This window comes from Macrotis lagotis, chromosome 6 (genome assembly GCF_037893015.1).
Source record: "Macrotis lagotis isolate mMagLag1 chromosome 6, bilby.v1.9.chrom.fasta, whole genome shotgun sequence".
Taxonomy (NCBI): domain Eukaryota; kingdom Metazoa; phylum Chordata; class Mammalia; order Peramelemorphia; family Peramelidae; genus Macrotis; species Macrotis lagotis.
Genome location: NC_133663.1, coordinates 222,593,446 through 222,603,894, shown reverse-complemented (window position 1 = coordinate 222,603,894; position 10,449 = coordinate 222,593,446). Strand labels below are relative to the sequence as shown.

Here is a 10,449-nt window from a genome sequence, read left to right as displayed (position 1 = left end):
CAGAGAACTACTTGGGAGGAGTTATAGGTCCATATACATGCATATATGCATATGCACACATTTGCATGCATGCATACAGAGAGACCAATACATAAATAGGGTTTACATTTAGGTATACATACACATATAATTTATATTTCTACTACATCAAGATTATATTACATATATGTATGCATGTACATATATAACATTTATATGAGCAACACATCTCTGTGTAATGGATATCTAGACATATATATGTATATAAATGCAAATTGTATATGTATGTATGCCTATATAAACATCTCTCTATTCAGAGTGTTCCAAAAGTCTCAGGATAATTTTTAAATTTAAACTATAAGCTACTAAATAATAAAGTTTAAAGCTTAAACTAAAGCTACTAAAGTTTAAACTTTAGTTTAAACAACTATAACATCAAACTATACTTAGTTTTTGGGAGACCTTATGTGTGTTTATGGATTTGTATATGGCTATGCCCCCCATACTCAGGAGGTTTTCTGACCTTTTCTTCTCGCTGAGATGAACAGGGGTGGTGGTGGAGGGTGGATAGGGTGAAATGAGCTACCAGCTTTACTTTTTTTTGTTTCCATGAAGAGATTTTTTCTTTTCCTTCTGCCTCTTGATGTTCCCTTTAGGAGAATAAAATTTAGAGTAACAGTAGAAGTAAGCTGAGGGCATGACTGTTGGCTCTGGAGGAGAAGAAAAAGAGCCCCCCAAAGGGTTAAAGTCACAAACGAGTTTTCCCTTTTTCAGCTGTAGCTGCCCCACCCTTAACACATGCTGTTTGTCCTCATGTGTCTGAGCACATATGGTACTGAGGATCAGGACTTCTCTCAGAGCCACAGGGATGATGGGCACCATGTCTGCTCTGTGAGATTCTGGGGAGCCTGGTGCAGGAGAAACAGCTTGACTGGTGTGTGTGCCTAGACTTCAAATTGCAAGCTGCACCTCTGTGCAATTCAGGCCCCAGGCTCAACAGTCTGAGTTACGGACAAGCTGTCATCCCCAGTTGGGGAGCCTTAACTCTGAATTCTCTGGCTCCTGGGGGTTTAAAACAGACCTGTAATGTTATTTTAACTTTGTCATTTGTGATTTAATGGAGTTTATATGTGGCATGAAAGTATGACTAGCAGCAGGATTTACTGAGAGGTCAAAGTCTCCCTAGAATCACAATTTATATCCATCTTCCTGCCCCTTTCCACACCCAGTCCCACTGGTCCAAATGACAGAGGAATCCTAGAAATGTAGCTGACCTTTCTTTATTCAATCAATTTATCAGACCTTATCTTTGGTCTCATTATGATAAGCCACACTGCACACATACACTGTACTATTGCCCCTGCCAAGCTGCTCTACTTGCTGCACCAAATGCACCAAGGAGGTGTGAAGATTAAAGGGTAGAGGATGTGCAATGGAAATATCTTTGTGAAGAGCACTTCCTACCAAAGACCTGTTTTGATGCAATGCTCTTCTCTTACTGACTGGAGCAATCCAGATCTGTTGACTTCTTTAATCCTAACCTCTATTTTCATCTCCAGTTCTCTTCAACTTAACCTACTCTGTAGCTAAACAAAGGGGAAAATGGTAGACTACATGAACAGTGGGAAAAGAGACTACCCTCATTTTTAAAAACATATATCTGCAAAAAGACCCTGGGAAGGGTCATAAATGAAAATTTTAGAAAGCTATCCCTTGACTCCTTTGAACCACACAATAATCTTCAATAAACAGAGACCTTACTGTTTTGTTTTTGTTTTTTAGGTTTTTGCAAGGCAATGGGGTTAAGTGGCTTGCCCAAGACCACAAAGCTACATAATTATTAAGTGTCTGAGACTGGTTTTGAACCCAGGTACTCCTGACTCCAGGGTTGGTGCTTTATCCACTATGCCACCTAGGTGCCCTGAGACCTTACTGTTGTAAGGACTTAGATCTTAAAGTAGCTGTAATAGTAGCAATATTGATAGTAGTAGTAGTAGTAGTAGTAGTAGTAGTAGTAGTAGTAGTAGTAGTAGCAGCAGTAGAAGCAGCAGCAGCAGCAGCAGTATAGTAGTAGTAGTAATAGTAGTAGTAGTAGTAGTAGTAGTAGTAGTAGTAGTAGTAGTAGTGATAGTAGTGATAGTAGTAGTAGTTGTAGCAGCAGCAGCAGCAGCAGAAATACCTACCAAACTGAAAAAGCAATCTAACTTGTACCCACCAATCAACCCCCTTTAAAATTCCCAACCTGCATTTTACCATAAGGTGAATGAAACCTGAGGCAGGAGAATGGGAAATAGGTTAATTAACTCTATAGCACCAATTCTAGTCCACTCAGAAAAGGTTTCCATAATCATGTTCTTTATCAATGACCTCTAAAGGAAGTAGGGTGTGAAGCAGGAGTGAAAAAGACATAGAATTTTTAACCAAAAGAAACATGGATTCAATTTCAGTGCCTGACACTTATAAATTAATTGGTTAACAATGAACAAGTTGCTGAAATTATCTGTGCCTTAATCTCTTCTTCTGTAAAAAAAAAGGATGATAATAATACCATGATCCTCACAGGTTTGTAAAAATCAAAATAAATGGCATATAAATAAAGTGTTTTACAAACTTAAAGCAATCTATGAATGTGAGCTTATATTGGTCATCTGGAAAATGGGTGTATTAATACCCATGGTGCCTACCTTATGGGATTATTGTGAGGATCAAATGATATATTCTATTGAAAACCCTTATAGGATTTCCTAAAGGACTTAGTTTACTTTTAAGATTTAATAGCTTAAAAGCTTTACTGACTTTAAATTGCACTAAAACTTTGGGGCACTCCATATTAATGACAGTTATTATTACTATGCATTATTGCACAGTCATTTCGTCAAAGCAGGCCAGGCAAATTTTCAGAATTTAAAAATTGTAGGAAAGACTTTGGCATTTCTCTCCTCATTCTATTAATACCTCAATCTTGAAATAAACCCCTTCCCCATCAAGTCAGAAAGTATTTTCTTCACATTTTCTTCAGGGGGACAGACAGAGGATTTGGTGTGGAAGACATCCTGTTAACAGGCAGAGGTATCATGGATGCTATTCCCATTTTGCAGTCACATACAGTAATTCCAGTGCCTTTCTTCTGTTTATTATTTCCAATAACTTGCTTTGTATATAACTATTTGCATGTTGTTCCCCCCCATTACATTTTAAGCTCTTTGAGGGCAGAGACTGCCTTTTGTCTTTTTTTTTTTTGCATCCTAGTAAATAGTCACTCAATGAATGTTTATTGAACTGAAATTGAAGATGGAGTCAGAGGACCTGGGGTCAAATTCTATTTCTACCACTTCCCTTTGTGATCCATGAGGTGGCATAGTGAATGGAGTACTGGACTTAGCATCACAAAGACCTGCCTTCCAATCTTGTTCTAAACAAGCTATGTAGCCTTGGATTAGTCACTTAATTTTACTGGAAATTTTATCTGAAAAATAGGAATAATAGACACCAGGAAAATCAATTCCTGGTCAGTTCCAGTATATCTGGGGAGACAACCAGAGATTTCCCCTTCCATACAGATACCTCAGTGGTTTTCCATTCAGGTCTCCATAAGCCTGACAGGGTTCTGTTCATTTTCTCCCATGGGTTTTTCCCAGTCAGCTGCTAGTCCTGCAAAGGTCAGTACAGTAGAATCATTCAAGGTCAAGGTCACTTGATCCATATATCTAAGTGCGATATCAATGCTCAGCATATAACAATCCAGAATATCCCACTGGAAATTAGATGCCTATCTTAGCCTCATCATTTGTTATGCTGCCTGTTCAACACAGAACTCATACTACACCTCCAGAGTTTTTGGGCAGAGAAGTCACTCAAACAAAGGAAATGGATGATATTGTACAGAATAGTCTGGTTAGGGTCAGAGAAGGTAACTAAGAATTGGAGAAGATACAGACCATTTTGTATTAGTGTCTCTTTAAGTTCCATATATTTGAACAGGAGAAAATTACCAAACTGTCTTTAAGGAGAGAGAGAGAGATCTATGCCCCTATAGCAAAGTTCACATCCTGAATTCCTTGAATTTTTAAAAAATAATAACTGCATTTTTGATAGTAAGTACTTAATGATTTTTTTATTCATTCATGGTACATTTCATTTTTAAGAAATACAAAAAAAATACATTTTCATTTATTGTTTTCATTTATTGTTATTTTCTCCCACTTTTCCCTATAAAAAAGAAAAGGAAAGAAGGCAGAAAGGGGGGACAGGAAGAAAAAAAGAGGGAGGGGAGGAGAGAAAGAGGGAGGGAAGGAGAGAAAAGGAAAGGAAGATAGGGAAGGAGAAATTCTTCTGTGTCATTTAAAACAGAATTCAGAAAAAAAATCCTGATAATGGTCATATCGAAAAATGATTTCTCTATTCTGCATTAATTCATCATCCCTTATTTATGAGTTAAGTAACATTCTTTTTTATCAGTCCTGGAAGAAAAGGAGTAGAGAAAGGGAAGGAAGAAAGGGAAAAACAAAGAAGAAACCCTGTAACATATAAGCAGAATCTGAGGCGGCGGGGGTGGGGGGGGATCCTGGCACTGGCTATGTCTAAAAATGAGTTCTAATCATCTGTCCTTTATTTGTTGGTAACATCCATCTTTATTAGTCTTATGAAATAATGACTAGTCATTTAGTTGTTCAGAATACTCAAGATTTTTAAAAATAGGTTGTTTTTACAATATTGGTGTTATAGATACATTGTTCTGGTTTTGCTCATTTCGCTGCATCAGTTAATGCAAGTCTTCTTAGATCTCTCTGAAACAATCTTTCTTTTCTCACAATACAATTAACATTCCATTACATTCATATATCCCAATTTATTTAGCTGTTCTCCAATTATGAATGCTCCCTTAAAGACTGTTCAATGTATTTAGCCTCTTTTGCAATCCTATATGTTTTCTTTTATTCATTTAAAAACATTCTGAGAAAGGGTTCATAGGTTTACCAGACTGTTTAAGGAGTCCATGACTCACACAAAAGTTCCCTAGGTGAGCTATTTTTGCTTTTTGGATGATGATTTGTGCTAAATGAAAACTGATGAAATTTCAAAATCATGTTTCAAGCATCTAATGAGCAGGCAAATGAATATAAATACCTATAACTTACCAAGGTTAAAGATTGATTGAAAAACCTTGGCTAAGAGTGCAGCTGCATTTGTTGTTAGAGATCCTGGATTTCAGTGCTTTTTTTCTGATGTTTACTTGTATGACCTTGAAAAACCACTTCTTTGGACCTCATTTCCTTAATTGGGAGTGGACTAGATCACTCTATGATATTCTGATCCACATCATCAAAACCCAAACTCTGTTGTAAAATGTCAGTTTACTCACCAATGGGAGTCTTTTACATACTGAGATATAACACTGGGGAATAGATTAGGTAATCTCCAAAGTCCCATCCAACTTTAAAGTCTATGAACCTATGAACGAGAGCATTGCAACAAGATAATTTTATTGGTTTCTAAGAAAGAAAAAAAAATTAAAGATGAAAATTTATTATTTAATGTTGGCAAAGACAAAGCTCCCAAATAGAGAAGTTTAATTAACTAGTATGATGAGTAATAGATAATGGGGAAAGGGTCATACTGGATGTGTGGGGCAAGGAGAAAATTCCAAAAATGCAGAAAGTAGAATAAATAATAACTGACAAAGGATATTGGATATGGATATTGGATATTGGATATATACTGGAAGTCTTACAACAACCTCTGAGGTAGGTACTATATAGATCAATGGAGTCAAATCTATTAATGATCCATGAGGATCCCTATGCAGCATATTCACTTTGAAAGCTACAAATTACTATCAATTATGGTTTATTGTATTTTAATTTATTTTGTTAAATTTTTCTCATTTTTACATATTTAAGTATTTATATTTTAATCTAGTTTTAATATTTACATTTTTAATCTAGTTTCAAAAGCACTCTGGAGTGTGTCCCTTAGATTGAATGCTTTGCATTTCTACTACAAATATAGCCTTTTTTATTTTAGATATTACCATTTTAAAATTTAAAAAATCCAAGTCAAAGAGGTTAAATTGCTTTAATTGGTATTTATGTGGCACATTAAGGCTTAAAGTTTCTCACTTTTACATATATTAACCTATATAATTACAATAATTACAATAATAGAGGAACATATTTTACATTTTTTACACATGAGGAAACTGAGGTACAGAGAAATTAAGAGACTTGCTCAGAGTCATTGTTTGTCCTTCATTCTCAAAGAAGACAATGAAATCAGGGAGGTGATGCCATGATATGCTCATGAATTGAATTTGAGTGAGGGGTGCTATGCTAAATCACCAGTCTCACTTTTTCTACCAAAGACATATGGCTTCAAAATATGCATCAAGATGAATGAAGATGGCCCTTGATGTGAGGCAATCAGGGTTAAGTGACTTGCCCAGGGTCACACAGTTAGCAAGTGTGAAATGTCTAAGGCCACATTTGAACTCAGGTCTTTGTGACATCAGGACCGGTGCTCTAGCCACTGTACCACCTAGCTGCTCAGTTTCACACAGCTAGGGATAGATTATCTGATTCAAGATTTGAACTCAGGTCTTCAAGATTCCCAGTTCTGCACACTATCCACTGTGCAACCTAGTGGCCACAATGATCTTAGTAAACATAAAGAAGCAGGGTTCAAAAATCATATCTTCCCAACTACGGGTCCCTCAATCTATCTACTACACTGGCTTGTCTCTCAAATGAATAGCCATTACAATGCTAGGATAATAGCAGGTTAAGATTTGCATTAATTGATATTGGAAACACTGTTTTCCAGAGCTTTCCAACTGATGAAATATTTGAAAATGGGACTTTTAACTAAAATTCATTATATTCTACAACAGAATGAGCCAGGGGATGCATTAAAGTAATATGGCAGAAAGGATGGTTATACTGCTGATGTCAAAAGGTGTCATAAGAGAAACATTCATTTCAACAATGTAGTATGGTCAAATATATAAGGAAATAGTCTTTTCTTTACAGTAAGGGTGTTTGTACTTGAAAAGACATTCCATCTAAGATGGGGGAAAACAAGGAGACTAGCCCAATATTATGTTTGACATATCTGAGTGATATAAAAGATGCCTGAAAGAAATCCCCTTTGTTCCAAGACCTGTGGTCCCATGGGAACTTAACAAAAAAAAAGCAGCGATCTCATCCTCAGAAATTACAGATGCCCCTATACTAATGCTGGGCATATTTATTTCCTGGCCTCAGACCTTGTGAACTTGTATTTCCATTCTGTGCTTGTCCACCTGATGCAACATTAATGGGCTCCAGATGCCTGCTGGGGCATATCAGGGCTGCTGCCAACAGAAATGGAAAAGAAACAGGCTAGGAAACTGGGATTACAAATCGGGAATCTGGAAGCAGACCTCAATAGAGAAAATCAGTCATTTCCAGGAGGCAGCCAATAAATATTAATTGACTTGAATGAGGGGGAACTTTAGGATATTCGTATGGGGACAATATCTAAGGGAGGTAGAAGGATGCATTGATGAGCAATGGAGAGCTGATTATCTCAAGTATTTGGCTATTTTCAAAGCTCCTTATAGAACTCTTACCCTCCTCATCTACACCTCCTCTGGCTTCCTCCAAGTCGCCATTACCTTCTGCAAGAAGCCTTTCTCTATCCTTTTTTAATCTTAGTACCTTCCCTCTGAGATTATTTCCCATTTATTCTTTCTATGTCTTTTTTTGTGCATAGTCATTTGCATGTTACCTCCTCCCATTAGACTGAATTCTTTGAGGGAACTGTTTTTGGCCTTTCTTGGTATTCCTAGTAAGTGCCTGGAAAAATAGTTATATTTTATAATTGTTGTTTTAGCTTGAGAGAAAAGAAGTACTAGATTTTGTACCAAAGACTGGGTAGAGAGGAGATCAGCATTCTAGTTTTGAGTTATACACTTGATCTTGGGAAAGACACTTAAACTCCAAGTTTAACTCCACTCTGAACTTCAATTTCTTCATCTGTAAAATGGAAATGATAATACTTGGACCTCTTATCTTAGGGAGTTGTGAGGCAAGCATTCTGCATACCCAAGCTGTATAATTATGATCTATTATTGTTAACATCTTGGAATGCATTGGAGTAAATTAGCAGAATGGAAAAATTTTTAGATTATTAGAAAAGGTACTTTTGTTGACCTTGTCCTTATTCTAGTCAGTGTCTCCTTTTGAGAATCAACAATTTTATCATTTCCCTTAAGTTGTACCCTTTCCAAAGTGTTTTTCCTTCATTTTGGAGAACAGTTCAAAGAAGCCAAAAGGGAGATCACTTTGGGCCTACCTCTTCCAGAGATCCATAGAATTAGACTTGAATTCAGTTGGTTTAGGTTCTGGTGATTTATTAATTTAATTTCACATGTTTGGAGATAGGCTTTCTTAATATAGCAAATAAATCTGTGTGAATTAATACACACATTTATGTAAGAACCATTAGGAAAATGTATCACAGAACTTGCTAGGGGAAGGAGGGGGGCTGCAGAGAGTAATGTTTGTCTTAGTCTATCTTCTAGTATTGTCCTTTAGGGAATTTTCAAACTCCATAATTTTTTTCCTGAAAAAATTTGAAAGGAAATTTTTCTTCATCTGGTTCCCTCACTATTGTCTCATTCATTCCCCATCCCATTAATCTAGCTCCCTGGGGAGCAGAATGGTTCAAGTAATACATGAAAAAAAGAGATCTGGGCTCTTCTGCAAAAGTAAAGACAAGTAGAGAAGAAGGTCCTCGCATCACCCCCCAACAGAGGCTAGAAAACAGGCCCTGTCTAGCCAAAGATGACCTGACTTGCATAGGGCTACTCTAATGGGATATGTGTTTCTCCAGCTCTGCAGAAAGGTCACACACATTGTACCATGATAGCAGCTAGTTTCAACTATTGGGCTGCCCATCATTTTCTGTTATGTTCTATGGCTTGTCACAAGCTGGGATCTGAAAAGGGCAAGAAGGCTGTGCATTGCCTGGGGCGAGATTGGAAGTCTGCACTCAGCCCTTCCAGTGGCTGGGGAGGGTCCAAACAGACTACAGGATATTAGGGAGAGCAATCAGGCCTGTTTGCGTTCATTTGTGATATGATCGGAAGCTACTGTTAATGACATTGGGCATCTCTCCTCCCTCAGTTCACTGACAATTGGATTATGCTACTTTTCAGAATAGTGTCAGGGAAATGCATTTTGGGTGAATTACCCTTAATAAGAAATATGAGTGAACTATGAATCTTACATTCCAGCCTGCTTAACATGGCACCAGCTGCACAAGCTTATCCTCCTTGTCTTCTTTTCTCCTTCTTCCTTCCTGCAGAAACAAAACAGTCCAGATCTGCAGAAGTCACAGGTAGAACATTAATCAAAAGCACAGTGGGAATCTGAAAGTCATTCCTGCTACAGGAAACTCTCAGGGCAGGGTGCTATATTATTCAGTTCTGCCCATAAACTTACACAAAAAAACAAGAATTTGGGGAGGGGGGAGAAAGACTAGTTTAACTGGAACCTAATCCTGGGACCAAAATACTCCATGGGACCATATGTTGTTAAATTGTACTAAGCTATAATATGACTGGCTTTTGTTTTTGTTTTTTCCTCTGAAAGAGTTATCTTGATTTTAAGATTATTTTATGTTAAAGAAAGGACAGAGACAGATGAGAGAGAGATAAGGGTGATGATGATGATTAAAAAGAGATAGGTAGACAGGAATAAAGAGATAAGAGACAGGGGCTGCTAGATGGCACAGTGGATAAAGCACCAGCCTTGGAGTCAGGAGCACCTGGGTTCAAATCCGATCTCAGACACTTAATAATTACCTAGCTGTGTGGCCTTGGGCAAGCCATTTAACCCCATTTGCCTTGCAAAAACCTAAAAAAAAGAGATAAGAGATAAAAATAGAAACAGAGCTATATTGACACAGAGATAGAGAAATAGCTGGAGAGGTAAGAAATGGAGATAGAAATAGAGAGAGCTAGAGACAAAGGTGATAGACATAGATACTGACAGAAAAACAGAAATAAAGAGATAAGAGCTAGAGAAATAGATAAGAGGTAGAGATAGAATTAGAGATAAAAATAGAGGTAAATACATAGAAACAGAAGAGACTGAAATAGATGTTGCTATCTACCTACATATACAGTTCTCCACTGTTCCCATGCTTATTCTTGCTGCTTCTGAGCATCTGCACACACAAATATATACTTATTTTAGATAATCGTATCCAGAACTTGGAAAACTCTGTAGGAGTTCTTACAGATGTATCTAACAAGGGGAAAAAGATAAACCAATAATGATGAAGTATTTCCCCTTGGGGATAATGAATTAGGCTTACAGTAAAGTCACCCCTTTACTTTTCTAGTTTAATCATGACAGCACTTGATATCGGAGTTTATTAGAATTAATTTGTAGTTTTAACAATGAAAGAAATTGTCAGTTTGTGGTA

General features: G+C 37.0%; 1 long non-coding RNA gene across 1 annotated transcript in view; it reads right to left on the bottom strand.

Annotated features, from left to right (window-relative positions):
* Positions 1-3,547: 3,547 nt before the first annotated feature.
* The window catches only part of LOC141492042 (uncharacterized), a 29,100-nt gene continuing 22,198 nt past the window's right edge, over positions 3,548-10,449 (bottom strand). Inside the window, exons 3-5 of the long non-coding RNA XR_012469838.1 lie at positions 9,247-9,318; positions 5,342-5,430; positions 3,548-3,630 (exon numbers count right to left, since the gene is read on the bottom strand). This is a non-coding gene — a long non-coding RNA (uncharacterized LOC141492042). The remainder of the gene's footprint in view (positions 3,631-5,341; positions 5,431-9,246; positions 9,319-10,449) is intronic.